At 43.4% G+C, this 27,965-nt stretch overlaps 1 protein-coding gene across 2 annotated transcripts in view; it reads left to right on the forward strand.

Annotated features, from left to right (window-relative positions):
- The window catches only part of PPM1A (protein phosphatase, Mg2+/Mn2+ dependent 1A), a 91,331-nt gene that overhangs the window by 18,587 nt on the left and 44,779 nt on the right, over nucleotides 1–27,965 (forward strand). Inside the window, exon 1 of one of the 2 annotated variants that reach the window (XM_075926346.2) lies at nucleotides 27,411–27,879. The exons of the other annotated variant lie outside the window; for it this stretch is intronic. The gene's annotated coding sequence lies outside the window, so the exon portion shown is untranslated. Of the gene's footprint in view, nucleotides 1–27,410; nucleotides 27,880–27,965 lie in introns of those variants that run through there. 2 annotated transcript variants of the gene reach the window in all.

A 27,965-nucleotide genomic window follows, 5' to 3' on the forward strand; every position in this document is an offset into this window, starting at 1 on the left:
CAAATTCAGGTAGTCAGGAGAATACCAGTCCTTGGATCATTATCAAAAACACTAGACTTAATGGTGAGTGGTTATTTAAAACTAATTTCATCAACCAAACGGCTCTTCTGATACCAAAGGATCAGCCACATACACAACTCAATACAGGCAGTCCCCGGGTTACGTACAAGATAGGGACTGTAGGTTTGTTCTTAAGATGAATCTGTATGTAAGTCGGAACTGGTGTCAGCCGCTGCTGAAACTGATCAGTTTCAACAGCGGCTGAATCTGGACGCCAGTTCTGACTTACATACAGATTCAACTTAAGAACTCCAGGTGTCCCCAAGTCAGCTGCTGCTGAAACTGATCAGCGGCTGATTCCAGGAAGCCCGGGGCAGGGGCTTCCTGTAGTCAGCCACTGGTCAGTTTCAGCAGCGGCTGACTTGGGGACGCCTGGGGCAGAGCAGCTGGGGTGCTGCTGGGTTAGTCCATTAGCAACCCAGCAGCACCCAAACTGCTCTGCCCCAGGCGTCCTGATTCAGCCGCTGCTGAAACTGACCAGCAGTGGCTGAATCAGGACGCCTGGGGCAGAGCAGCTCGGGTGCTGCCGGGTTGGTCCAGTAGCGCCCAGAGCGGCGCTACGGGACCAACTGGCAGCACCCCAGCTGCTGTACCACAGGCGTCCGGAGCAAAGCCGGGGAGCACGGGGGCAGCGGGACAGCCCAGACGCTCCGTGGCTGTCCTGCTGCCCTCGGGCTCCGTGGCTTTGCTCTGGTTTGCTCCCCGTCCCCCTGGTCTGCAGACCAGGGGGATGGGGAGCAAAGCAGAGCAAAACCGCGGAGCACACGGGCAGCAGACAGCCCAGACGTGTCTGGGCTGTCCGCTGCCCGTGTGTTCCGCCGCTTTGCTTCCTCTCCCTGGTCTGCTGGAGACCAGGGAGAGGGCCCCGTTCATAACTGCGGATCCGACTAACGTCGGATCCGCATAACTCGGGGACTGCCTGTATACAACTTAGATTTTACCCAACAATCATGCTATTGCCAGTTCTTTAGTATCTACAAATAGAAAGAAAGAAAGAAAGAAAGAAAGAAAGAAAGAAAGAAAGAAAGAAAGAAAGAAAGAAAGAAAGAAAGAAAGAAAGAAAGAAAGAAAGAAAGAAAGAAAGAAAGAATTCATACTATTATTGCAAAGTTCTTGAATCAGGCTTCTAGCAGTGATGGAACCAACTGCTGCCTTGTTAAGTCTCTGGCTATTCCCAAGTGGGAACTGACCTGGCCAACGGACTCCTCTGAGGGAGTGAAGAGAGGCGGGCCTGGCATTACAGGGGTGAAACAAAGCCTTTTGGCCCAGCTAGCTGCACCCTGCTTTACCTGTAGCCAAAGCCAGGCCTAGAGGCAGGATAAAAGGAAGGAGCCTGGCTCAGTTAGAGGTTGACCAGCAAGTAGACAGGAGTGTGGTTCTGCTGCCTGCAGGACAGGAACCAAAGCCTGTCCACTTAGCCAGCCACTGGAGCATGTAAGCATCCAACCCCACCCTCCTGGGTCAAGGGATGGGGGGAGGGGTTGCTAAAACCCTAGCTAAGGGGAGAATCTGGACTCTTGGGGCCATGCTCCAAACACAAGGGCTACGTCTAGACTGGCATGATTTTCCGGAAATGCTTTTAACAGAGAAGTTTTCCGTTAAAAGCATTTTCGGAACAGAGCGTCTAGATTGGCAGAAAAGCGTCCGTGCCAATCTAGACGCGCTTTTCCGCAAAAAAGCCCCGATCGCAATTTTCGCGATCGGGGCTTTTTCGCGGAAAACAAATATGAGCTGTCTACACTGGCCCTTTTGCGCAAAAGTTTTGCACAAAATGACTTTTGCCTGAACGTGAGCAGCATAGTATTTCTGCAAGAAGCACTGATTTCTTACAGTAGGAAGTCAGTGCTTTTGCGGAAATTCAAGCGGCCAGTGTAGACAGCTGGCAAGTTTTTCCGGAAAAGCGGCTGATTTTCCGGAAAAACTGGCCAGTCTAGACACAGCCAAGGACTATATTCATATAGTGGGCTGGAGTTTCTAAGCTGGGACACCAGTGTCAGGGGTCTTCATTCCTCTTCTGTCAGCTAACTCTGGGACCTAATCACTGGGCCACCCTGCTGCCAGGGAGACCCAGCCCACAACTCCTTTCTCCACTCAAGCTCATCTGAAGAAGTGGGCTTTGCCCACGAAAGCTCATGCTACTATATATATTTTTGATAGTCTCTAAGGCTATGTCTACACTAGGGAGTTATTTTGAACTAGTTATTTTGGGAGTTATATTTCGAAATAAGCTACACGCAGGAGTTATTTTGAAATAACAAGCCCTTTATTTCAAAATAACAGGCTTGGTAGTGTGGATACTTGCCTTGTTATTTCGAAATAACTCTGTAGTGTAGACATGCCCTAAGGTGCCATAGGACTATTCATTGTTTTTAAAGTAACAGACTAACACAGCCATCCCTCTGAGACTTCCTTTCAGAGTGTATCTAAAACAGGTGCTACCTTCCCTGAGGGAGGGACTTACAAGCAATTGCTGTTAGAGGAGACTCTTCCTTCCCCTCGGGAGCTGCACATTACAGGTCTGCTCTCTTCCCTGGCTTGCTTCCAAGCCCAGAGCAGTCCTTCACCTCTTGTTGCCCAGTGTGGAGTTTGTCTATCCCAGCACAACATGAGTCTCTTCCCATCCGTGACTGATGTTTGGTTAGGCCTTTTGCTTGCTTGTTTGTTTTTGTTACTGCCCCTGTCATTTTGTATTTGTGCCAATGTTTGCAACCTTAGCATTGGCATAAAGAAAAATATGAATAGAAAAAGTCAATGACGTATTGTATTTGAAGATAAAAAAGGTAAGGCAATTGTCACATTCCCCCTCCTCACATAAAATGAAAAAATATACTGAGACAGCTCATCTATTTTTAGGCTATTGACTTCAACGCCATCATCTGCTGTGATGGAATCTAGAACAGAATATGTACAAAGGTTCTGGTCCACATGGACAATGAATAAGCATGCTTCATTGCAGAGGTGAAAATAAGGGGGTGTGCCGCTCCAACAAGAGTTGGCTCAGGACACGCTGTTTAAAGAGTCCACCCGGGACTCGTTCTTTAAAAAGCCTGCTTGGGGGACACTCTTTTTGTGGGTGCTGTGGACACTCTGCTAATCAGCTGCATGGCATTTGAATCTCTCTTGGGTGGCCACTCAGGTGCTCAGCTTACAGGGAACATTGGTCCTGAAAGAAGAGGAAACTGAAGCTGAGTCACACTTAGTTAGCAGGGAGGACTGCAGGACATGTATGCCCCACTTACAACATGCGTAAGTCCATTCTTACAGCAACATACAAGTAGGGCCCTACCAAATTCACAACCATGAAAAAGACGTCATATACTAAGAAATCTATTTTTCCCTGTTAAATTTAGTCTTTTACACTACAGTAAAATCCAATGCAGTTATATGTACCATTATACTTTCAGATGTGATTAGCTTGTTTCAGTAGAATGAAAGAAAGGTCCATGAACTTGACAGGATTTCCTGATTGACATTTTAGAGCACCAAATAAAACTCCAGGCTCAACTTACTGTATGTATGGGCGTCTGGGGTGGTTTTGTAATGTAGTAGTCTCAGCTGATAGCCTACTGTTAACACAAGTCAAATTATTTTAAAATGAGCGTCCAAATTAAATTTTAAAAAATCCTTACCATTACTGCTGCAGCAGAATGTATGAAGCCAAATTCTACATGCCAATGGTGACAGACTGTTTTGTACAAGCTGCAGTGTTACATTGGATGCCACACAGTGGGCAATGATTCAGTGCCTCTTAAACTTGGAAACCCAGCAAAGCAGAAATGGGGCTGCAGATAATGCATTGATGGGAAACAAAAGGTAAAACAACACAAAAACCCCACCACTTCTCTTTTTAAGAAGACGACAAGGAGCTCTGAGACCTTTCATTTAAATATAATGAAGCTTGTGGATTCATTTGCAAATGCTAATATACAATTGGAAAAACTTGATCACCCAAACCTGTGTGCATTCATTCAAATACAAATGAGCTATGACAGAACTACTTTCCAAAGGTTTTGCAACACATTTTGTGGAGATGGTGCCACTAACTCATGAGTCTTTTGCTGTTATAGTTGATGAGGTCACTGATAAGCTGTTCTGTTTGATTTTATTTGTGACCAGGCCAAAGATGTACAGATAGGAAAGCTAATTACAGTGCTTATCAATTGCATTTAGCGGGATGCTGTTATCTATGGTACAGTTTCTCAATAATAGTTTTAATTATTTTAAAACACAGTGTGTACTTTGGCAAAGTATCTGCTTTCATAAGCGATAATGCAAGTTACTTGACAAAATCTTTCACATCTGTTCTGCAAGGTAAAATGCCAAATACTGTTCATATTACATGTAATACACATTTAATTTCTCTGGTCAATAAGCTGTAGAGATGCAAGTTTGGTAAAGTCATTAAACAGGTCACTACATTAAAAAGATCTTTAAACACTACTGCTGCAAACTTCAATACAGTCAGTGTCAATACTAAAATGGGTATCTGGTGAGTGGAGCAGTCCTGTACTGTGGTCAAAAGGGAGCAGTTTTAAGGAGAAAAGCTCTTTCCTAAGATTAAGAAGATGCAGTTTTAGAGGAAATCCATTTAAAAATGAGTACAGGTAGAGGGAGGCCAATTTTGGTTCAGTGCTATTGGCTTCACACACACACCGAGAGCCCTACATAAATATAACTGGATGCCAAAGTATGTCCTACATAAACACATCTAGCTAGACATCGGGTAGTTTACACTTCATTTACTGTAGTTCATATTTTAGGTCAATTTTAAGTACAAATTATTGTATTATGTTAGAAACTGTTCTTTTTTCTGCAGTTAAATTGTTACCCAGTTATTATCTTACAAAAATAATGAAAATTGAAATACACTGCAATTTACACTTTAATTTTGGGATCTTAATAATGACAGTGATTTAAGACATAATCTTGTTTTCATTTAAGTCAGTCAATAGAAAACTTTCACTTACATGGGGGCAAGCTCAGGCTCCTTCTACATCAGAATTAAGCAAATTGCTCTAGCCTTCAAGATCCTATCCAATTTAGCCCCTCGTATCCCACTGTGCCCTACTCTTTTTTTTCCCACTTCCCTGATTATTTACTACTTTTCCCCACAAAGCAGCATGACTGACTTTCTCCAAGTCTCATTTTCATGGTTTGTCCTACAAAACCCCTCTCTCTAAAACCTCACTGCTTATTGGTCCATCATGCCTCCATCCATACTTCCTTCAAATCCCTCCTTAAATTGCCCTTCTTCTTTGGGCTTGTCTAGATAGAGATCTTGCACTAACTTAACATAAATTGACTTAAACCAGTTCAAGTTCTTTATTGCACCAAAACTGAACTACAACCATGTAGCTTGCAACTGTAAAATTTAGGCCTTTACTAAATAGGTTGAGTTGCACTATGTGATGGATAGGAAGAGTGCTGTCTTTTTCTAAATAGCCCAGCATTCAGTAATTAAAGGATCAAACCCAGGTAGCTAGAAAGTGTTGGCAGGGAGCCAGGAAAACTAATGGGAAGTAAGTATTGAGATTTGAATTGAAAAAAGTACTTTATGTGAGTTTAAGCCAGGAGCTAGGGGAAAAAGATGCCTTGACCTGGGCGGATTACCATGCCAAAAAAAGAAATATTGGAACATAGAAATGGACTGGACCTTGAAGTACAGATATGTGAGTAGATAGGGAATATTTATTTAGATGTGATCAGATTTTTTTCTGTTTTGTTGTTTGGTTAAACTTCTCTGTGCTAAGTCTATGTGCCCCCCCATACACTGTTGCTGTGTCTACACTGGCATGATTTTGTGCAAATACTTTTAACTGAAAAGTTTTTCCGTTAAAAGTATTTGTGCAAGAGAGCGTCTACACTGGCATGTGCTTTTGCGCAAAAGCTCTGTGCCAGTGTAGATGCTCTCTTGCACAAGAAATTAACGTTGCCTGTCTACACTGGCCTCTTGCGCAAGAATACTTGCACAAGAGGGCTTATCCCTGAGCAGGAGTGTTAGAGTATTTGCACAAGAAGCTCTGATTTTGTACATTACAATGTCAGTGTTCTTGCGCAAATACTTGCGGCCAGTGTAGACAGGCAGCAAGATTTTGCGCAAAAGCGGCTGAATTAGCGCAAAATCTTGCCAATGTAGACACAGCCCCAAACTTTAAAGCTGAATCCCAGAGATAAAATCCTCTGTATTTTAATCTGTTCTTTTCTCAGTTCCTTTATAACATCTATTAACCTTGTATGCGTTACCAAGTATATCTGTTTGTTTTGTTATTAAAATCACCTTTATTTAAGGCTATGATCTGATTCTTGTGTCCTGGAAGGTAATAGGAGGTCTGTGTATGCTTGCCTAAACTGAGAGGTCAGCTATCAGAGATTGCAGTGTATTTCCTTTTTCTCCTCTCCCCCCTGCCCCCCCCCCCCCCGCAAGATTTCTTGTAGTAAAAGAGCCTGGGGTCCCCCCTGGAACAAGTTCCTAAGTGCTTTCTTCCTGGGTTCAAGAAGAAAGGGTTTTTTTTGTTTTTGTTTTTAAGTGGATGGTGGCAGCCTATCTCCCAGCATCAGGGAATCTGTGACCTTGGGGAGTTTTTAAACAGAAGCCTCTAGAGGCAATGTATTTTTGAGGTCTCTTGCAGGCCCCCACCTTCTGCCCTCAAAGTGGCAGAGTAGGGAGCAGCCTTGACACACTACTTCAACTTAAATTGATTTTTCAACTGATATAACAGATGAGCACACTTTGTAGATTATCTTATTTCAGTTTAGCTTAAACGTGTTCCCTGTCAAGTTAAAGTATCAGAGGGGTAGCCGTGTTAGTCAAGTTAAAATATATCAAAACAAGTGTGCCTGCACAGAGATTTGCACAAATGTAACTAAACACACCTTCCGTTAAACTGGTACAACTTTGTGTGTAGACCAGGCCTTTTACATGTATTTTTGAGATAGATGTTAAATAGAAAAACTAAAATATAAAGATCTTGACAACCAACAAGATATAAAACAATATAAAATACATTAATAACGATATATATGCTAAACAAGTAGCCATTGATATTACAATGCCACATCCTTTATAAATGCCCATCAACACGTGCAAAAACCTGCTGCTTATTCCTTGCTTTTTGTTGTATTCCTTCTCCTATTCTTTGCCTATATGTTAGCATTGTTAGCTTGTAAGTTGCTTGGGGCAGAGACCTTGTCTTTATTCTTGTGCGTGTAGAGTGTCAGGCATACCTGTGATGCTATATACCTAATTCTTAACTATTAGCATTTATCTCTATGATAAAATGAGCTCATTTGGTGCTCATTGGAGAGTGAAATTCACTCCCATGCAGAGGGACCACAGCAGGCCTTTAAGCTGCTCAAGTCTCCCTTCAGCCCTATTTTGAGGTATTAAGTAGGACTTACGTAGTGCACAGGTATGCTGTGTGTAGGCCTGCTGCTCAAGGGGAATTTCACCTCAAAGTAAAGTTTCAAGCTCAGGCTTGGCTTGTTTGACTTGCTAGGTTATGCTCATTCCTCCAGTCTCTAGCGCCTTCTGCTTTGTTCCTAGTTTGTTGACATTCCATATACTCTTGCCCTGGTTATGAAAAAAATAAAAATGCCTAGAAAAAATCCAAGCATTTTCACAAGGGAGGGGTAATTTATGTAAATATCAGATTTGTTTAGGATACACAAGAATGATGGAAACCAGGAGTTCTAAAGTTATATCATGCATTTTCTTGTCATAACATACTGTCATACGTTTACATAAGGCTCTGACTAAACCATCTGTGTTTATATAAATGCTAAAAATACAGAACATATTCAGTTTATTGTATAAAACTTCACCTGATTCTGATAGTATTTTGCTTGTGTCGCCATATGGTAATGGGATTGTTTATGAGTCCGTCAATGAAATATTTAGATAGGTCAAGATACAAAAGTATGATGGGCTTTTTCTGAATATGAGGATGGTCCCTTTTTTTCCTCATGGATATAACTACAAGTAATTAGCCTAGATCATATCTGGAATGGTAGGAGAAACCAATGTTTGCCCTCCTCTCAGAAAGCTTTCTTGTTTTCTAAGCGTGGAAGAGTTGTGTGGTATAATTAATAATAATCAAAACTGGGAATAAAGATTTGTTTATCTGATGTCCAGGTCTGATGAGGTGTGTAACTTTAGGCAATCTTTATGGGCCTGAGTCAAAGCCCAGTTGCGTCACTGGAAAGACTTTCTTGTGCATCCATTTCCCTGTCCACAAAATGGATATAACAATGGTTAATTCAGCTCAAAGTTTTTCTTAATAAAATTAAGAAAGCACACTGACTAGAGTTCTCACCAGCGCTCCCATTCTTGCCAGTTTCTTAAGTATTGAGGAGAATATACTTAAGCATTTTGATTCTGAGTATACATATATTTAAAGAAGTAATATCTGATAGTGCCAAAATTGTCAATAATTTCCCTTTTGTTTCTACTGGAACACTAAGTTAAAGTGGCTTTCCTGTGTACTTCCATTTTTGTGAACCAGCATCATCAAGAATATCAGCATAAATCTGGATATATGGTTTGTAAGTTAACTTGTGCACCCTCTGCTGGCTCTTCCATAACAGAGCACAAAGCATCATAGATCCTTCATATAGAGCAGCGGTCTCCAACCTTTTTAAGCACGAGATCACTTTTTGAATTTAAGTGCAATCCAAGATCTACCTCATATATAAATATCCTTGCCCCGCTTCCTTCCTACCCCTTCTCCAAGGTCCTGCCCTTGCTCCCTCTATCCTCCCTCTCTTGCCTATCCTCACTCACTTTCATCAGCCTGGGACAGAGGGTTGGGGGCGCAGGCTTTGGTCTTGAATTAAGGGATCTGTAGTGTGAGAAGGGCTCTGAGCTGCTCTTGGGGCGGGCAGGTGGACATAGGAGGGGGTTCTAGGTGCAGGCTTTGGGAGGGTATTTGGATGCAGGGGTGCTCAGAGCTAGGATAAGGGCTCGGGTACAGGAGGGGGTTCATGACTGGGGTAGGAGTTTGGGATGTGGGCTCCATTTGGGCACTGCTGGTGGCTCCTGGGTGGTGGTGCAGTGGGGCTAAGGCAGGCTCACCTGTGCCCTGGCCCTGAACCACTCCCTAAAGCAGCCAGCAAACTCCATCATTAGTCTTGTCGTGCCCCTCTCTGCTCCGTGGAGAAAGGATAAAGAATGGGAGAGGGGGAACCCTCACATCAGCACCCCTCTTTTCCCTCCCCTGCCCTGCACAGAAAGCAGGAGACTCTCAGGGGGAGGGGCAGCTCTAAAGCAAAGGGTAGGAGAAGCGCAGCAGTGTGGGTCAGAGGCAGCTGAAGTTCTGGCACTTGATAGCCTCTTGGCCAAACCTATCAGTATCACCTGTCAGAGGCTCCAAGATCTACCAGTAGATCCCGATCTACTGGTTGGTGACCACTGATATAGAGTGACAATAGTGTGATTGGATTTTAATAGAAAAATCCATATTTTAAATCTACAAGAGTGTCACCACCAGATTATGACTTATAAAGAAGATCGTAATTGAGGTTTGAACTGGCCTTTAAAAAATAATACTTAGTGGTGTAATGAACTCAGAAAAGGACTGTTTGGTCACACATGAATTTGTTGACTTGGAACAAGACATGGAAGAATGAATATAGTCTGAAAAGCTGAATTCAGAATGGAAAAATTCAGAAAATTCTGAATGGATTCTTAACAGAGTTCTTGAAAAGTAAATTTAATGAAGAGGTCTTAGGGATTTTTTTCAGGTTCTCAAAGATTGCTGTTTGTCTCAACTAAAAACAGTAGTATGCATAGAATGGGTAGCACAATATAAATCCCAGGAAGTATTTGAAGGTTGTTGAAAAGAAAAAACAAATACTGATATAAAGGACGCATATTAGCAACCACCAAAAGTCAAAAAGTTGGCTTCAACAGCCAGCTGGGGAATGCCACAAATGGCATGGAACAGGCATAGACAGTTGTACAACATGTACTCTTGGCTCCTCTGAGAATGGAATGTGTGAAGATGGGAGGATGTGGCTGGAGTACCCTGGTTACCAGCATTCTTGCGGGCAGCCTGGCTTCCATGGAGCCATTCCAACTGACACAAATAAAAGCAACCCTGAGGCTGCTGTAACTTGCACTGGGGCCTTACTGATTCCCTATTGCCTAAGGATCAAGAGGACAGAAAGATGGCAGAGTCAGCTATGCCCTTCTTCATAGATGCGCTTAGCACAGATTAGGTTGATTTGATGTTCTGCACCATCATCTGTAGTAACCATCCAAATTATGAGCCCAATCCTTAATTTATAGAACTCCAGTTGACTTTACAAAGTACTTAGTGTTAGGACAAATTAATGTTATTGGGAATCATGACAAGAAGCCCCGCAATCTATCACCTTTATGTCTACTACTGTGTTACAACTTACATATGCGTGTTCAGGAAAGTTGCACAAAACAGTAAGGTTTTGTTTTGTATGAATTGGGCAGATCTATTAGAGTTTTCTAATGATGTGGAGAAGCATTTTATTCATTTCACACACAAAGAAGAGTTTAATCATGCTAGCCCCAAGTTTTATTTAAATAAAATATTAATTTAATCTTCATCCTATTCATATTTACTAATTCTCTATACAATTGTCCTACAAATGACCCAAGCTGTAGTGATGAAAGTCACCTTGGCACTGCTGCTATTTTCCCTAAGCTAGTATGAAATGTAGGCCTGATCCAACTCCATTGAAGTCAATAGGAGTCTTTGATTCCAGCAGATGTGGGATCATGCCCTTTAAGAGTGGCGTTCAGTCTGACTCAATCTGAAGTATCCTCTAGAAATATTTTTCTAGCCTACATTTTCAAAATGTATTAAGTCTTTTTGCTCATGTAATTCTCAGGTTACTTTTGCAGTCTGAAGACAAAAGAGAAGCTCTCCAGTAACAATACTTCTAAATTTTCACAAACCTTAACTAAACGGTAACTGACACAGTGGGGAAAGAGGCTGCTTCATGTTTCAAGGATATTAATTACTTTGCTGTTGCAGTTGTAAATTTATTAAAATGCTAATAGGAACCTTTCATCTCTAGATTGGGCTCAATCCAGATCAATTTTTACCTTCAAATCCACATATTGTCCACAGTAAGCAAAAATTGTACCATCCAATAATAGTTTTGTGATCTCTGTGGAATGAATTAATAATGGTTTTGGTCCAACTCTCATGTCCGCTTTATCAATATCTCATGTTTCTAACTTAACTGTTTTTGTTTGTTTTCCCCACATCTTAGGCTGTGTCTACATTGGCATCCCTTTCCGGAAAAGGGATGCTAATGAGACGAGTCGGAATTGCAAATCCGCGGGGGATTTAAATATCCCCCGCGGCATTTGCATTTACATGGCTGCCGCTTTTTTCGGGCTTGGGGATAAGCCGGAGAAAAGCGCCAGTCTAGACGCGATTCTCCGGAAAATAAGCCCTTTTCCGGAGGATTTCTTATTCCTACTTGAAAGTAGGAAAAGAAATCCTCCGGAAAAGGGCTTATTTTCTGGAGAATCGCGTCTAGACTGGTGCTTTTCTCCGGCTTATCCCCGAGCCGGAAAAAAGCGGCAGCCATGTAAATGCAAATGCCGCGGGGGATATTTAAATCCCCCGCGGATTTGCAATTCCGACTCGTCTCATTAGCATCCCTTTTCCGGAAAGGGATGCCAATGTAGACGTAGCCTTAAAGTGCAGATTTTTTTCTGATTTGTTTTTTTAAAAAGATGCTCTTTGCTCTGAACACAGAAATAGATTAATAATAGAAAGGACAAAAGCTTCAGAGAGGAAGCCGAATTAGTCTGTAATAGGAAAAACTTAAAAAATAACCAATAGTCTAGTAGCACCTTAAAGACTAACAAAACATGTAGATGGTATCATGAGCTTTCATGGGCACAACCCACTTCTTCAGTGTGACAATTGTCAGGTATCAACAAAGTTACATTGAGGCACCATACAAAGGTAAAAAAGTAGAGGTATGCAAAAGATAAATGAATGTGGAGACAAAGAAAATACACTTTTAAATTCTTAGAGAAGTCACAGTTCCTAGTCTCTCTGAGTTTTTTGGTCTCCCTTTGTATGGCACTAGTTTTCATTTTCCTAGGAGCACCAGATGCTATGTGTTCTGTCTGGACAATCAGAATATTTCTAAGGGTAAGGATAGATCTCTCAGCTACAAACAGTGCCTTGTTGGGGGTTTTTTTTTTTTTTTGGTGTTACAAAGCTACGGTCCATTATAACTTTTCTGCTTTTGTGAAACATAAAATGTTTTGCCTCAGATATTTTAATAGCATGTCCTGAGATATGAGGGTTTCCTCTTCTGATAGTCAGCTGCTCCTTGTATACTGAATCTGTACAGCTGCCTTAAGCACTTTCTCTTAATAACAACCCTTTCTGCTTTGCTAATGTTTTGTTTCACTCCATCCCCCAAAAAACACATACTGATTTGGGTTATACAGTGTATTCATTAGAAAAACAGACGCATAAAAATGCTAAGAACTCAAATTCCTGGCAACTTCTGTTCTTCTCTAAGGTGTCGATTTGATTCCAAAACCATTTTTTCTCCACCATGCCTCTTCTGCTCAGCAGGCATTAACAATGTCTTTATTTTTGGCAGCAGTTACACCACACCAGCACAAAAATAATTAGACTAAATTTAACCTCAGCAGTGTTGTCACTAGAGAAGAGCTTAGGAGGCAAGAATCCAGTTGAATATTATGACCATCTCTAAATTCAGGACTATTAAGCAGTTTTGGTACAGCCCCTGGCAAACACAGGGCTGTTTGCAATTGTTGGTCAAGGTTCAGATTTTAAATATCCCCAAACATGGGTGTTTGACTCAAATATTTTGGTTCCAACTCATCTCTGCTTGTAACTGTTTAATTTATCCAAAATTGTCTCATTAGTTGCATTGTAGCTCAGAAACTTGCTAAATAAGAGCAGTGATTGATTAGATTTATATTAACGAATGTGGCAAAAAAATAAGTGAGTATATAAAGATACCAACCAGATTAAAGTACACGAGGAAGAAAACTAGTCAAATAATAGGCCGAACGTTAGTAATGAGAAATATTGCCCTTTTTCTGAACTAATCTGCTCTACTGTTAAGAATTCTCATCTTTATAAAATTTTGAAATGTCTTGCTTTAATATTAATTTATATTCAAAAGTCTGAGAAGAAGCAAAGCTTTTAATGACTCAATCTGAAGTATCCTCATGGGCCAACAGGTTTATACAGATATCTTTAGCAATGACTGAACTAAAATTGGAGTTATTTTAAGCTAAACAAAATCTCCTGAGACAATCCTGGGAGAGCTTGTAAAAACTTGTTGGTACTATTGCATACAGACTTTTATATCCTCAAATACTGTAGTGACTATGGGCTTGATACTGCACCACTGAAAGCAATGAAAACTTTGTAATTGATTTCAATAAAACGAATAGTCCTGCAGCACCTCAGAGACTAACAAAAAATGTAGATGGTATCATGAGCTTTTGTGGGCACAATCCACTTTTTCAGATGAATAAATTTGTACCCTGGACCTCTTAACTCAATTCATCTGAAGAAGTGGGTTGTGCCCACAAGAGCTCATGATATGATCTACATTTTTTGTGTGTCGTGTCTAAGGTGATTCAGGATTATTCATTGTTTTTTAAGGGTTTTTTTTCCAGTTAGGGTATGTCTACACTGCAGCTCTATTCGGGATATTTCCAGTATCCCGAAATAGCTATTCTGTGTCTTTTGAACAAGCATGCTATTCTGATGTCCCTGTAAATCTCGTTCCACGAGGATTAAGAGAAATTTTGGAATAGCAGTTTATTTCAAAATTTGGCATTGTGTAGACAGCGCCAAATTATGAAATAAGCTATTTCAAAATACACTCGAAATAAGATACGCAATTTGCGTAGCTTAGCTTACGTAGCTTATTTTGAGCTAAGGGTGCAGTGTAGACTCACCCTTACAGACTACCATGGCTACCCCTCTGAAACTTTTGATTTCAATAAGTGTAGGATTCAGGCCTATATGTACAGGATGCTGATAGCAAACAGCAAGCAAAATCTGTGGCTTATATAAACCCTCATTTCTTTGACAGAGACACTATTGGATAAATTAAGTTAAAGCCTAAAGCTTTAACTGGTAAAACATGTTTTATGCTGCATGGCTCTTCCTGGGAAGCAGAAAAATCTTCTGACCAGAATAAAACTTCTAGCAATTGTACAGACAGACATTACAAACGCTCATCATGAGAGTTCAGCATTCTGGCAATCCTGAAAAATATTATACATCCCTTTGTATCTGAAAGAGAAGCAGGTAGACAGCTGGGTTACACAAGTAGCATCATGCACTGAATAAATCCCAGACTTTATAGTACTGTACTTCTAAACCCACCTAAACTGTTGAATAGTGTTGCTTTAAGATGTTACACAGTTGCTAAGCTATGGTGGATTGTACCGCACAAAATTCCCACATGAGAGCCAATTAAAAACAGGGGAAAAACACATGCTGTTGTGTATTTTATATATGCTACATATATACAGAAAAGATATTTAAGAAATGTTTGATTTTTAAAAAAATGTTATTGGTGTTATTTTTATATTAATTTATATTTAGGTGAAAAAAACCACAAATATTTCTGGACAGTCAACTCTCCCGTAACCTTTAATTACTGTCAAAAGAAACCTTCTGAATAGATGATGACTTGAAGATGTTGGTGAGCTGTCAAAATGCAGTTGTCAAACAGTATTCATCCTGCATGGTCTGAATTTGTGCCATATTATCTGTGCCCCTTGGGTTCAGCTTTGGAATTCTTACTTGGAAAACTGAAAGGGTAAGAAGAGAGAGTGCTTTTTCCCCTGTAGATCACTTGATGCAGGCTAATAGTGACCAAAGTCATTGCCACATGATAGCTATTTAATGTGGCATCTCTGAAATTAATTGCAAAAACGGTGAGGAGTCCTGTGGCACCTTATAGACTAACAGAAGTGTTGGAACATAATTGTGAAAATAATTGTAATTCTCTATCCTTTTGCCTAGACAAGAGCCCATCACACACACACACATCCCATGGCAAGGACTCCTTTATGGTTAGAAAAGAATTCAAATGCTTCACAAACTGAACTAGATGCCCCCTGACTCTAATGGGAGTCTTCAGTGCTGGGTTTGCCCAAACTATAGACCATGTGTTATACTTTAACTTCCTCCCAGCCACAGAGATAAATTTATGCCCTGGACTTAAGAGTGCTTTAAACCTGGGCTAGCAGGCATGGCTGAGGATATAGGCTTGAACTTGCGTTTTATTTCCACCTGAGCTGGGGACTCAGCAACTTGCTGTGTGAACACAGGCTAATCTAGGTGGGGTGCTGTTAGTCCTCCTATCCTATCCCAAAATTCCATCTGGGCTGTACTTGTCTAACTCCTCTCTTAGTCTGCACTGTGTTTTAAACCTACACTTGCAAGCTCCATTTGTGTTGTACTTTCACAGCATGTACAGAGATGCCATCCAATAAATCTCTCTCCCATGCTGCCAGTTAGCCAGAAGCTGACACCAGCCTTGTGGCAAAGCTATGGCATAACATCTGTAAGGCCTATAAGATCACTTCTGCAGGAGCCCAGGAATGATAAATTTTCCCACAACGCACTGCAAATGAATTCATAGAGTGGCCTGAGTCAACCTGCTAGAAATCCAGTCCACCTAGTTCAGCACCATTGCTAACACAGCCACTTGGATTTAGCACAGGTAGGGCTTTGCAGTGGGGATGCTCCGCTCATGCTAGGCGAGCCTAAGCTAACACTGCAGACATACCCTAAAAAATGATACCTCCAGAATATAATAAAAACTCAGTGGCAGAACAGTGTGCAGAAGCTTGTCTGTCTTGTACTTTTTGTGAGACTTCCATTTCCAGCACTGCCAATCCAGAATCTTTACCAAGGATTAGCCTAATTTTCAAAAAAGAAAAATGATGTTCTAGTTTTGCTATCACTACCTAACTTTTGAGCCTGATGTTCTTAAGCAGCTGCCAAATACTGGCTAATAACAATTGTGAAATGGGAAAAATGGAGTCTAGAGTTAGCACATACCAAACATGAATTAACCCCACACTAGTGTTTCTCAAAGAGTTCCATGGGCACACTTTGGGAAAGCTGGTAGTGGGCCAATGCTGCTTTATTTACCTAAAGGATCCATAGCTACAGTTTGCAGCCCCCATTAGCTCTGGTTCACCGTTTCCAGCCAAGAGAAGCCATGGGAAGTGGCAAGCTGGGCTACACCACTTCCCATGGCTCTCCTTGGCTGGAAACAGCGAACTTCTCTGTGGCTGAAGCGCCTGTAAATAAACAAACCAGAGTGGCCCATTGGCAGTTTTCTCAGAGTGGATCCATGGACCACTTTGAGAAACACACTGCTTTAAACAAAGATCCCTTATCAAAGGCAGTATTGGATGACTAGAGAACATCCAAGATGGTTAACAACAACTTAAAAAACCAACATAAAAATAATGGGAGGAATCAAATCAAATCAAAGAACTTCCCTCATAACGATTCCAGCATAAAACTCTACAAGTCTTCAAAGTAAAGAGTTTTTCATCCTTTTGAAATGTAGATGCTTACTAAAACTTTATTTTCTTAATTTCCCTGAACTGCTGCTTGCTTCCATCAGAACATTTTTACTAGAGAAATTCAAACTTATATTGATAAATTACTTTCTGTCATCTACAACTAAGGATGAAATAAGAACATTGCTTTGTGAACTTCCTACTGAATTTGTACATAATTAGTCAGACTTAAAGAGTCTTAGGCTAGTGAGTGCTATTCATAAAAAAAAAGTTACTGCCTCTGTGCACAACAATTTTTTTTAATACTAGTAAAACACAGAGCTTGACCCACTGTGGCCAGAGTGCGACTGCGTGTAATGTTTCTTTAAAAATTTTCTCAGGAAGACAAATTGTCATGGAGATGGTAAACTTCACGAATGAAGAAAATGCATACTCAGCCTTTTCTCAAAGGCCAAGGTCTTTGTGAAATGCTTAAAAGAGAAGCAGTTTGGGTGTGGATAAAGTACAGGCATGCAATCTAAACAATCTATTGACTACATCTTCACTACAGGCATTTTATGAAGTTTACAAGTGTACAGCTGTTTCAGCAGATGCCTGCGAGGGTGCTATTGAAGTTACAGTGAGATGACCGGAAACATGTGGCGTTGTATTCCGGATGGCTTTTAGATTCCAAAGCTAGGTATTTCCCTATAGAGAATATTTTGCAATCTTCTGAGCATGAGTGCTTCACAAGATATCAAGATCGTGACATCACAAGCCATAGGTATCATTAGTAAAAAGTTTTAGACATGAAGTCCTTGAAGTGCCAAATGATGAGATTTAAACCGACAGCACAGTATGCACTTGGGTTATTCCTAGTGGTGGTTGATATCTTATCTAGAACCTGGTTAATCACTCAAGTTTTCCAGAAGCTTACGATGTGTTAGAAGCATCCATGGGTGCCATTTTTAGTGGCTTTTCAGCCTCATCCTGAAAATCAGGACTGATTAAAATGATCACCAGTGATGGTACACAATTGCAAAATGCATTTCAATTCATAACATAGCATAATTACTTATCAGTAAGTCTCAAATCCAGTCTGTGACTTCCATGCAGTGACAGGGGTCCTCTCTAAAACTGGAGAACTGATTGTCATAAATAAATTATATTGTAGTCCCACAAAGATGATACTGAAAAGGCTACATAAGGGTCACTGTGGCCTCACCAACTGCCAAGAGTACAAATTTCATTGTGGTGGCCCAGAATAAGGTATTTTGCATAATGACCAGAAAGACACATTCCAAATACCTATCATACCCAAAGCATTACCTAGTAGATCTTGGAAAAGAAGAACACTAACTCTGTCCAAAGAAAGGAACATAATTACTAGCTGTTAACGATTTTTCTTACAAAAATATATATTCCATGTATCACTAGAACCAACAGTTCACAGGGAAATTAAAAGACATTTTGATTCATTCTGGCATCCAGAATGAATAATCATTGAATATAGGCCAGAGTTTGTCATCTTTTAATTTTAAGCTTTTGGGATATGGTATAATTTCAAACATATTGCTTCCAGTTCCTGTCATCCACAGATTGCAAGAGAGACCAGTACAGATTACTAAGAGAAATCTACAATAAAAAGATCATTTATTTCACTTTCTGATCTGTAGTTACTGGTGTAAATCCAGCTTAGTTACTTTTGGCTCAACATATAAGAATGATGCCAATGTTATAGGTAAATTTGGCCCTCCTTAAATAACATCAAGCCAAAGTTAAGAGCTTTCAGGCTTTCTTCTTTAAAAATTGGAATTCAGCACAAAATTTACCAATACTTTAACCAGGACACCAAGTCCAGCTAACACTGGATAAGAAAAAAATTGGAAACCACCAACAGGTGCAAATTCTACCTGATTAACACTGATCAAAGTAGTCATTACCAAGGAAAGAAGTGGAATCTCCTGCTGGTTCCAAACCTAGCTAAATTACCACATGATCCTAGTATCAATGATATTCAAACACACTTTTTGTGAATGGAGATAGGCTAGTTCAGAAAAATCATATGAGTATGTTTTTCCACCTTTGCAGTCTAACTATACAAGTGAATCAACTGGAGAAAACCCACCTCATTGCTAATAGATAATTCACTGTAGAACAATGGTGAAACTGACAACTTGGCTTGATCTTTAATTTATTAAATATTCTTGTTAAATATCATTTATAGAATATACTTCCTTTAAAACTTTAGCAGGAAGCCAGGCAAGAGTAGGACTAGAAAAGGCTCTAAGCAGAAACTTTACAATGAAGCAGAGAGATGGACAGATATAGCAGTGTTAGAGATGTTTTCCTTTTCCTTGTTCAGTGCCAAGGAACATGATTCTTTCTTAATTCACTTATGTCATATGACATACAGCGCAGCAAAGTTCTGGGATGTCCTTGTGAACATGAAGATTCTGCCTCCAAAGTCTATAGGTCCCCAGAGTCGATACTTAATCTTGCTTTGGGCCTAGTCAGAGAATTGTGTGCTTGGATTAGTAGTCTCTTCAGGTGACAAATATGTAGTAAAGAAGAGATTAGCTATACTCGGCTCCATTTTATTCAAATTAGATGGGGTCCTTGGGTTTCTGGTAAACTGTTGCAAAAGCCAATAAAATAGGCCTGACAAACTCAAAGTTACCCTTTAAGAATGTACTTTGGTTATTTGACTCTATCCCATTTGCTGATAAATACATATAAATAGAAAATGACAACAGCAAAACTCTGTACCCATGCATTCCTGCAGCTTAAATCTAGGGCAGCATTGAAAAAGCTAAACCATACTCTTGCTTAGCTTGTTAACATTTGCCATTACATTAAAAATAAAAAATACAGCCCAAAGCAGTAAATAATACTAATTCAAATCTAAATATTAATTACAATGATACATAATTCAAAGAATTAAAACAGCAGAGTGTGTAGTAAGAGGAATGGAGGCTGAAGAATTATCTGTGTGTGGATTTGGGGCCTTAGTTTGAAGAAATGTGTGTGTTTTGCGGGCCAATGTTTCTATAGATATGAATAAGTTCTCCCTTATGAAAACATAGGTATAGAGGATCATTCCTTTTATTCAAGAAACTTTAAAAAAATTAAATTAATTTTCTAAAGCTTGATCTGATTAAAAAATGATAATAAATTGTCTGGGTGCTGCTGGGGACCTCACTTCTCATAGATGGGGACATACGAGGTTAGGTACTGCGTTGTCAAAGTCTCTGTCATTGTGGGGTATGGTGGAGACTCTACCTGAGGATACATTTTATGGGGAATCAAAAGACAGGACTATGCAGCACTTTAAAGACTAACAAGATGGGTTATTAGGTGATGAGCTTTCCTGGGCCAGACCCACTCCTCAGATCAAATTGTGGAAGAAAATTGGCATGATCATATATACCAAAGGGATACAATCAAAAAAAGTGAACACATAAAATAGACAAATCAGATTTTAGAATAGAGGAGAGATGGGGGGGGGGGGGAGAGGTTAATGTCTATGAGATAATGATATTAGAGGTGATAATTGGGGAAGCTATCTTTGTAATGGGTAAGATAATTAGCATCTTTGTTAAGGCCCATTCGTAAAGTGTCAAATTTAAGCATGAATGACAATTCCAAGGCTTCTCGTTGAAGTCTTGTGTTAAAATCTCTTTGAAACAGCATGCAGGTAGTCAGGTGGTTGAGACAATGCCCATTCTGGTTGAAATGGCAAGAAACTGTTTTTTCTTCGTGACACTGTCTGATGTCTGTTTTGTGTGCATTGTCATTCATGCTTAAATTTGGCTTCAGTGGAAAATTTTATTGTACGTGAAAATGATTGTGAAGAAATCTTTAAGTCTTCGTTAGTTTTTAAAGCGCTGCAAGACTATTTGTTGATTTTTAAGTTTTTCCAGTTACAGACTAACTCGCCTATCCCTCTGAAATTTATGAAGAAGTGAGTTAGCTGACACATTGCTCAGCATGACTGAGGGGTCTACATAATTGAGGGTAAATTGTTTTCAGTGTCGTATTAGTAGTAGTGATTAGCTGATGCAATGCTGAACACAATTTGTTCTGGTCTACATGTATTGTTCAGTCCTAGTCAGCAGTGTCAGCTAACTCAAGTCTTTGCAGTTGCATTTTAACACAATATAAAATTTTCTAGTGCAAAAAAGCTCTATGGGAGATAAAATTTTGTTGGATGTGTTATATCATTCTGCCCATCTCTGGGAACTAAAAAGGGCAGAATGATTTTGTTCTGTGTTTTATGATAGACTTTATTTACACGAGAGCAGTTACTCAACAGGGTTTTAGGTGATAATACCTCGTGAATTGAGTGTGTCCATGCTAGTCACCTACAATCAATTTAAAGTTTTCCCAGCTTCCAACATAAGGGCACCCTTAATTTGATTTAAGATGTGTATGGCTGTCATGAAGGCAATCTCTCACTGCTTTCAAAGATGACAGTAACCTCAACCAACCTCAATACTTACTTCTCCAGCTGAGTACCCATTCTATACTCAGCCTTCCACAGTATCTTTGTCTCCTCCAGCCACAGTCCCAGCCTTATTATGCTTTTTCATTCTCCTCCAAGAAATGTTCCCCCTCTTAGATCCACTCCACCCCTAAAAGTCCGCAGCCTGCGGTCTAGTGGGGGCTTGGAGGAAACTACACGTGGTGCCCCCAGAACACTCCCTAGCCATGTCCCATTATCCTGGCAGATGCCTTGAAAACTCCCCTGCCCACCACTGCCAAGTGAATATCCCCCAGCTTCAGCTGTGACAATGCAAAGCCAGTCCAGCTATAGGTTTCTAGCTACAGATGGGCCGACAAGCTGCTGCTGGCAGCTGGTGATCCCCAGTGGGATTGTCATCTTAGACTAGTGTAAAGGGATGATAGGAGTACTGGTGAAGACTGGGAATAAGTATGTGTAGGGATAGTGTTGGCATGTTCCTGCTGGCTCCATGAGGATGTCACCTAATGGCTTGGAGGAAAGTGCCCCTGTTGCTCTGTTAATCTTCCCACTGAGGATGATCCATCTTTGTAGCCAGACACAAAAACCCCATCTTGTTCCGCCCCCCCCCCCCAGAGAGCAAGAGAAAGGCAGTCAGCCTTTGATGCCCTGGGAACACAGGTTTGCTGCCTGTCCCTGACTCTACCATAAACAGAAACCAGACAGTAAATGGGCTAGCTGACGACCCGGGGCCTCCCGTCGCCCTGATGGCTAGTACCAGTAATTGACACGCCTGCACTGTCCCAGGAGAGGAATCTTCGCCCATCACATACCAGAGGTGCCCATTGTCTGCATTTTCCCAGGTGTGAATTATGCTTTGCCCCCTTCGTGGGAAACTTGGCATTCAAAGCCATTTTTCCTAATTGGCCACTTGAAACCAGGAAGAAGCCTACATGACCCAAGGGGTATAAAAGAGGTTCAGCCGCCCACCCCATTTGAGCTCCAATCATCTATACCTGCTGGCAGGTATTGATTGTCTCCCGAGGTCTGTGGGATGCCCAACCTCGCCCTACTTCTTCCCGAGGGATTGAGAGAAAGACGCTGGCCACGCCAAGTCTGGAACGCAGGGGTGAGAATATATACCTGCTATGTGTCTATTTTGCATGCATTTAATAAGAGCTCAGAGAACCAAAAGGGTTTCATGGTACCTGTAAGTGACTTATTAGTGTAATTTCTGTCCTGTCCTTTGTAGTGTCTGTGTTATCTGTAACACAGCAGTAGCATTTAACAACTAAGTTTACCCTGTAACAATAAAATAGTAACTGTTTAAGCTTTAACCTGACTCCTTCAGTTGCTGTAACAGAACCAAGCACAATTTAAAAGAACTTCAGCCGGTCATAAGGGACTCACTGCCCTGACCGTCGGCTGACAATCTTTCAAATAGTTCATCAGAACCCACAGGATTTGTCCAACTAATACTTGTTGATGATCCACAACTGGATTGCCAGTTTTGCACTTTAAGGTCCTGCCATGGATCAATGGTAGTAACCTCTGAGCCCCACAAATCTTTTGGACCTGTTTGTAGTTGGGGCTGGGTATGCTTTCATGGCCTGGACTTAGTCCAGGGGTGGGCAATAATTTTTGATTGGGGGACACTATGATTTTAGGAAGTGGTTGAGGGTTGTACTTTTCCATGATATTAATGGAGGAGATGCAAGGTCTGGGATGGAGGTTTGGTGCAGAAGGGAGCCTGGCATAAGGGCTTGGGTGCAGGAGGGAGAGTGGGGTCCAGGAGGGAGTTTGGGTGAAGGAGGCAGTTGTGACCTAGGGTAGAGGGATGGGGTGCAGGGTTTTGAAACATGACCTAGGGCAGGAGGGGGTTGTGACCTAGGAGAGGGAACTGGCGGTGCAGGAATTTGGGTTGTAACCTAGGGTAGAAGGGGATCGTGATCTGGGGCAAGGGATTGGGGTGCCATATCTGGGAGGACATATGGGTGCAGGATAGTGGCAGAGGGTTGGAGAGGGGCTGGGGTGCCAGAGGCAAGCTCTGGCGAGGAGACTTACCAGCCAGCAGCCCAACCAGCCTGCCTGTCTGCAGAGCTAAATGCTTGCAGAGCTTAAAAAGTTTTTCTGCCTGTCTGCCTGCCCCGCACCTGCCCAGGCTGCATGGCCATGTGATTGTGTGAATAACTGAGCTGGAGGGTAGAGGGGCATGGTGTTTTGTGTGCTGCCTGTTATTCAAACAGGCATCTCCCATTGGCCAGTTTCTGGCCAGAAACAGGCCAATGGGACTGTGCTGAGGGCGGGGGCAGCACCTGAAGTTTTCCCCGCTCCCCTGCGGGCTCTCAGCTTTTATAGAGAAACGGCCCCGCAGCTGCTTTTCTGACCAGCATGTGGGGCTTTTGGGTAAGCAGGGGAGCCTGCCTGGGGCTCCCTGCTGAGTCCGTGGGCCGGATCCATTGGTTTGGTGGGCCAAATCCGGTTCATGGGCCGTATTTTACCCAACCATGACTTAGTCCACTAGAGGGCTGGCTCTGGTCCTTCCCCCAAATATAGCCCAGGTAACTGGGTTTTTCTTTCCCAGTTTTACACAGCTTTGCAGTTAGGTCAGCCTCCTACAGGGATCCAAGAATGCTGGTGGTTGCCTCTAAGTGGACCTTCCAGTCTTGAATATGGATGATCTATATAAGCTACAGCAAATGAACCACATGGTTGGAGGATATGATCTGTGAGCTACTGGAAACTCACTAGGCTGCCACGGAAGCCAAAGGTCATTGTCTTAAAGTGATATAAGCCAAACATAGTAACAAAAGCATTTATCCTATGAGTCCAGTGTGAGTGGAATCTGCCAGCAAGGGCAGTGAGTTACATGGGTCAATAGAGACCAGGCTTCAGGAATATTCCTGGCCCAGGGGCCTGGCTCCAGCAATCCCTGGCCCTACCTGCTGCCCACACAGGTGATTTAAAAGGGCCTGGGGGTTCCTGCCATCACCACCAGCAGTGCAGTGGGTTTAGAGTGGCTTCCTGCCCACTTGCTCTGCGCATAGCTGCTGGTGCAGCCTCTGAGCAAGGTGTGTGTGTCTCTCTATGCTGCCCCTGCCCAGGGATCTCCTGCAGCTCTCTATCCTATGGGGGGCAAGGCCTGCAGGCAGCAGCATTCAGAGATCTCCTGGCCCTCCTGTGTAAGAGCCGCTGCCAAAAGGGATTGCACCAGGTAAGTGCGACACCCGCATCCCCTGTACCCTCTCTTGCCCCCAAACTACCTTCCAGAGCCTGCACACCTCACCTCCATCCTCTCCCACCCATAAATTTCTTCGTGCACTCTCATGCCCTCCCCCGGCACCCATTCTTGCCCCCCAAACTCTCTTCCACAGCCTGCACTCCTCACACCCTCTTGTACCCTCATCACCTCCACCAGCCCAAGACAGCACCCAAACTCCCATCCAGAGTGTGTACTCTGTACCCCCTCCTACAACCCAATTCCATGCCCCAGCCCAGGGAATGCACCCTGCACTCAAACTCCATCCCAGAACCTGCACTCCAGACCCCCACTCACACCCAAACTTCCTCCCAGAGGGGTGGGGGAGAATAAAGAACTTGGACGCATTCTGGGCACCACCAGATTTCTACAAACCAGCCACCCCTGTCTGCCAGTATGCCCTAGAAGCTCTAACATTATAATATACTGGGCCTCACTGGGCCAGGCTTGTAGTTCATCCACTTGGGGCATGGGCTAGGAATACAATTTGAGCATATCAATGGCTTTTCCCAAATCTATACAGAACTACATAGCACCATCCAGTTTAGGGATCAGTGTCACTGAGTTTTGCCAGTTGTTGTTAGATTTTTCCATGATCCCCCTTGTTCCAATGGCATAGAGTTCCTTTTTCATTGGATCCTGCATTGGTTTGGAGAGCAGCCAAGGGTTGTCCCTAATATTTTGCTCTGGCTCCAACTGGATATGATGAGTTTGTCTTGGCTGTGATGAACACACCCTCAGGAAGGCATCCAATTGGTGTCTCACTTAGCTCCGGGTTGAGGTTCTCCCCACAAATACTTAGGGCCAGGATCCAGACAGATGGATGCCTAGAATGATAAACAAGCTCTCCTGCTCCATCCATGGTTTCAGGAGGTTAATATGGTAGATCTGAATTGACTTCCTCTTGTAAAGCTGTCAGGTCTCATTATTAACTAGTCTGCATGATGGACTGCTTCGTATGGTCCTTGCCATTTACAGCAGGGCTACTCAACACATGGCCCATGAGCCTCATGTGGCCTGTGGCCCGTTTGTTTGCGGCCCGTGGTGCAGTATGGGTTTACGTGGGGCTCAACACGTGGCCCACAGGTATGAGCCAAAACAAAAAAGTAGTCAATATAATGGTCTTGTGTTGATATGTATTTTAGTAGTTAAATTCCTGGACTGTTATTGTTCATTAAGTGCTGTTATGTGGGTGGAAATTGGGTAAATATTGCATTTTATTAATATCAGCGGAACTGACTTAAATGGGGCCTAGTGTGGTGTGGTCTTGCCTTAATCTTTGTATTCATGCCCAGTCAGTGTGAAAGAAGCTATTTGCATATATATTTGTATGTATATGCAATCACACTTAAGTTGCTGCCCTGGGCATGTACTGTATCAGTGTGGTCCCCAGGGCTTCTAAAGTTGAGTAGCCCTGATTTAGAGAGTAGCTTTGTTATAGGCTTACTCCTGAGCACTAATGAGGTTTGTTTGTTTTTAGGTCCTTTGGGTTTTGAGCCTTTCCTGGAGATAGAGTTTGGAGGGAGGAGAATCCTCATTATAGGCTATTGCAGGGGCATCTCTCAGACTATTTGGGGGGTAAGCTACGTGGGCAGAAGGAGTTCTCCAGTAACTTGACCTCCTTAAGGCTTTGAGAGCCTTGTGGAAGGACTCATCTGTGTTGAAGCCTCCATGTAGGGTAGTATTCCAGGCTCAGGGGTCTGGCTCCAGCTATGTCCAACTCTACCTGCTGCTCCCACACACCTCCCCTGGTGTGTACCCTGCTCCCACCTGCTGCCCCCAGGTAATTTAAAAGGATGTGGGAGCTCTTGCCACCACCACCAGCAGTGCAGTGGGTCTAGAGCAGCTTCCTGCCCCACATGCTCCGCTCATCATGTTGAGGTGTCCATGCAAGGGGTATGTGATTCTTTCTGGCAAAGACCTACATCTTTTCCTAAGGTACCTGCTGCTGTAGATTCAGATTAGTTCTATTGCCCATGAGGATCATGGGAAACTCATCCTGGTCTTTGAGCATAAGGATTTGGGTGTGGAATTTGCTGATCTCATTGAAGCTGCTTTGGTTATGTGGATAACATAGAAGGGCACTCAAAGAACTCTTTCCTATGCAGATGTACTGATTCTGCTGGGTCCAAAACTCATCCTACCCTGCCACGTCCAGGAAATGTAGCTGGGTTTGGGACCCATAAAAGTTGCAAGTTTTCATGCTGTTGGATCATAAAAACATAGTACAACTGGATGAATGCAGGACCTACTCTCCTCACTAATCTGCAACTAACTGAGCTGGGTTTCTCCCTTTTAAGCTCCTCCCTTTAATTCTGACATCTCTCACATGAGCCTCTTGTAGTTTAGGATTGCATATTTAACAGGGCGTGGTTTCTGTGTGTGGAGTGTGGGGGGAGGTGGTGTTGCTAGAAATGGTGCTCTGGTGTACAGGAGTTGTTAGTGGGAGTGGTGCATGTGTCTGTGTGTGTGTGGGGGGGGGGTGCATGTGAAATGTTTGTGAACATGTACAGAGTAGTTCCCTGTAGGGATGAGGCGGGTGGCTATGTACTGAGCAGGCTGGAGATTTTGCTGTGTGATACCATCTCTTTTCCCCTGTGGGGAATGGGAAACGGGTGTTCCCATGCGTGTAACACTCAGTCCCCAGCCATGGCCTCAGAGCAGGCGACTGTCTCAGTCACATCAGTCTGAGCTGGTTAGATCCCTTCTGCACCGCACAACAGCACAGGTCACTGAGCCCCTTCAGGCAGTGTGTGTGTGTGGGGGGGGCACCTCCCCCATGCACTGCTCTATGGCTGGGCCCTGTCCATTATCCCCCCCCCCCACCCTGGAAGAGCATGGGGGGAGGGAACTCCACGCACACCACTCCCTCTCTCGCCCTCCCCCGCCCGCTGAGAGGGGCGGTTGGACCACCCATCCCCCCACGCGCAGCGTCTCTCTCTCTCTCTCATGCGCGCGCGCAGCACCCACCCCGCCTGAACCCTAGGCAGCACATGCGCTGTAAAAGGTGTGTGGGGGGGGGGGCGAGAGGTGATGTAATAGCTCCACAGCCTGCTGCCCCTCCCCTCTTGCAGTTTCTTCAAGCTCGAACCCACATCCGGGCTCTTCACGCTGGGCCGGAGGCGGCGACTTCACCCGCGGTAGTCGCAGCCGTCCGGCCCAGGTTTGAGCGAGGAGGAAGGGAGCGTACACGCGCGCGCCTGCGTGTGCGCGCCGGCGAGGGGGAAGGCCGGGGGCGCGCGCGAGAGAGAGCAAGAGCGCGGCGTCGCGGGAGCGCGCGTGTGCCGCTCAGGGAGGGGAGCGGGGTCTGTGGCGCTGCGCGAGGCAGGACGAGAGCGAGCGAGCGAGCGAGAGCGCGGGGTGGGGGGCGGCGGAGGCGGGGGGGGGGATGAGCTCTTGGTTCCCCCTGGCCAGAGAGCCGCTCTCCGCAGCTGCCTGTGAATGAACTGAAGCGAGGCCGCCGGCCCGCCGGCCCCCTGCCCAGCGCCGTCGCGGATCCCGCCCGGCCCCGTCGGAGCGCAGAGCGCGGCCCTGCCCGCTCCCCGGAGAGCCGGTGCCTTTGGCCGCCGCGGGGTAAGTGCGGGACTCGAGTGGGGAGGCGGGCCGGGCGGGCCGAGCGGGAGGCGGCGGGGCGGAGTACGCCAGGGCGCTGAGGCCGC

Source organism: Pelodiscus sinensis, chromosome 5, assembly GCF_052426305.1.
Source record: "Pelodiscus sinensis isolate ZL-2025 chromosome 5, ASM5242630v1, whole genome shotgun sequence".
Classification (NCBI taxonomy): Eukaryota; Metazoa; Chordata; order Testudines; family Trionychidae; genus Pelodiscus; species Pelodiscus sinensis.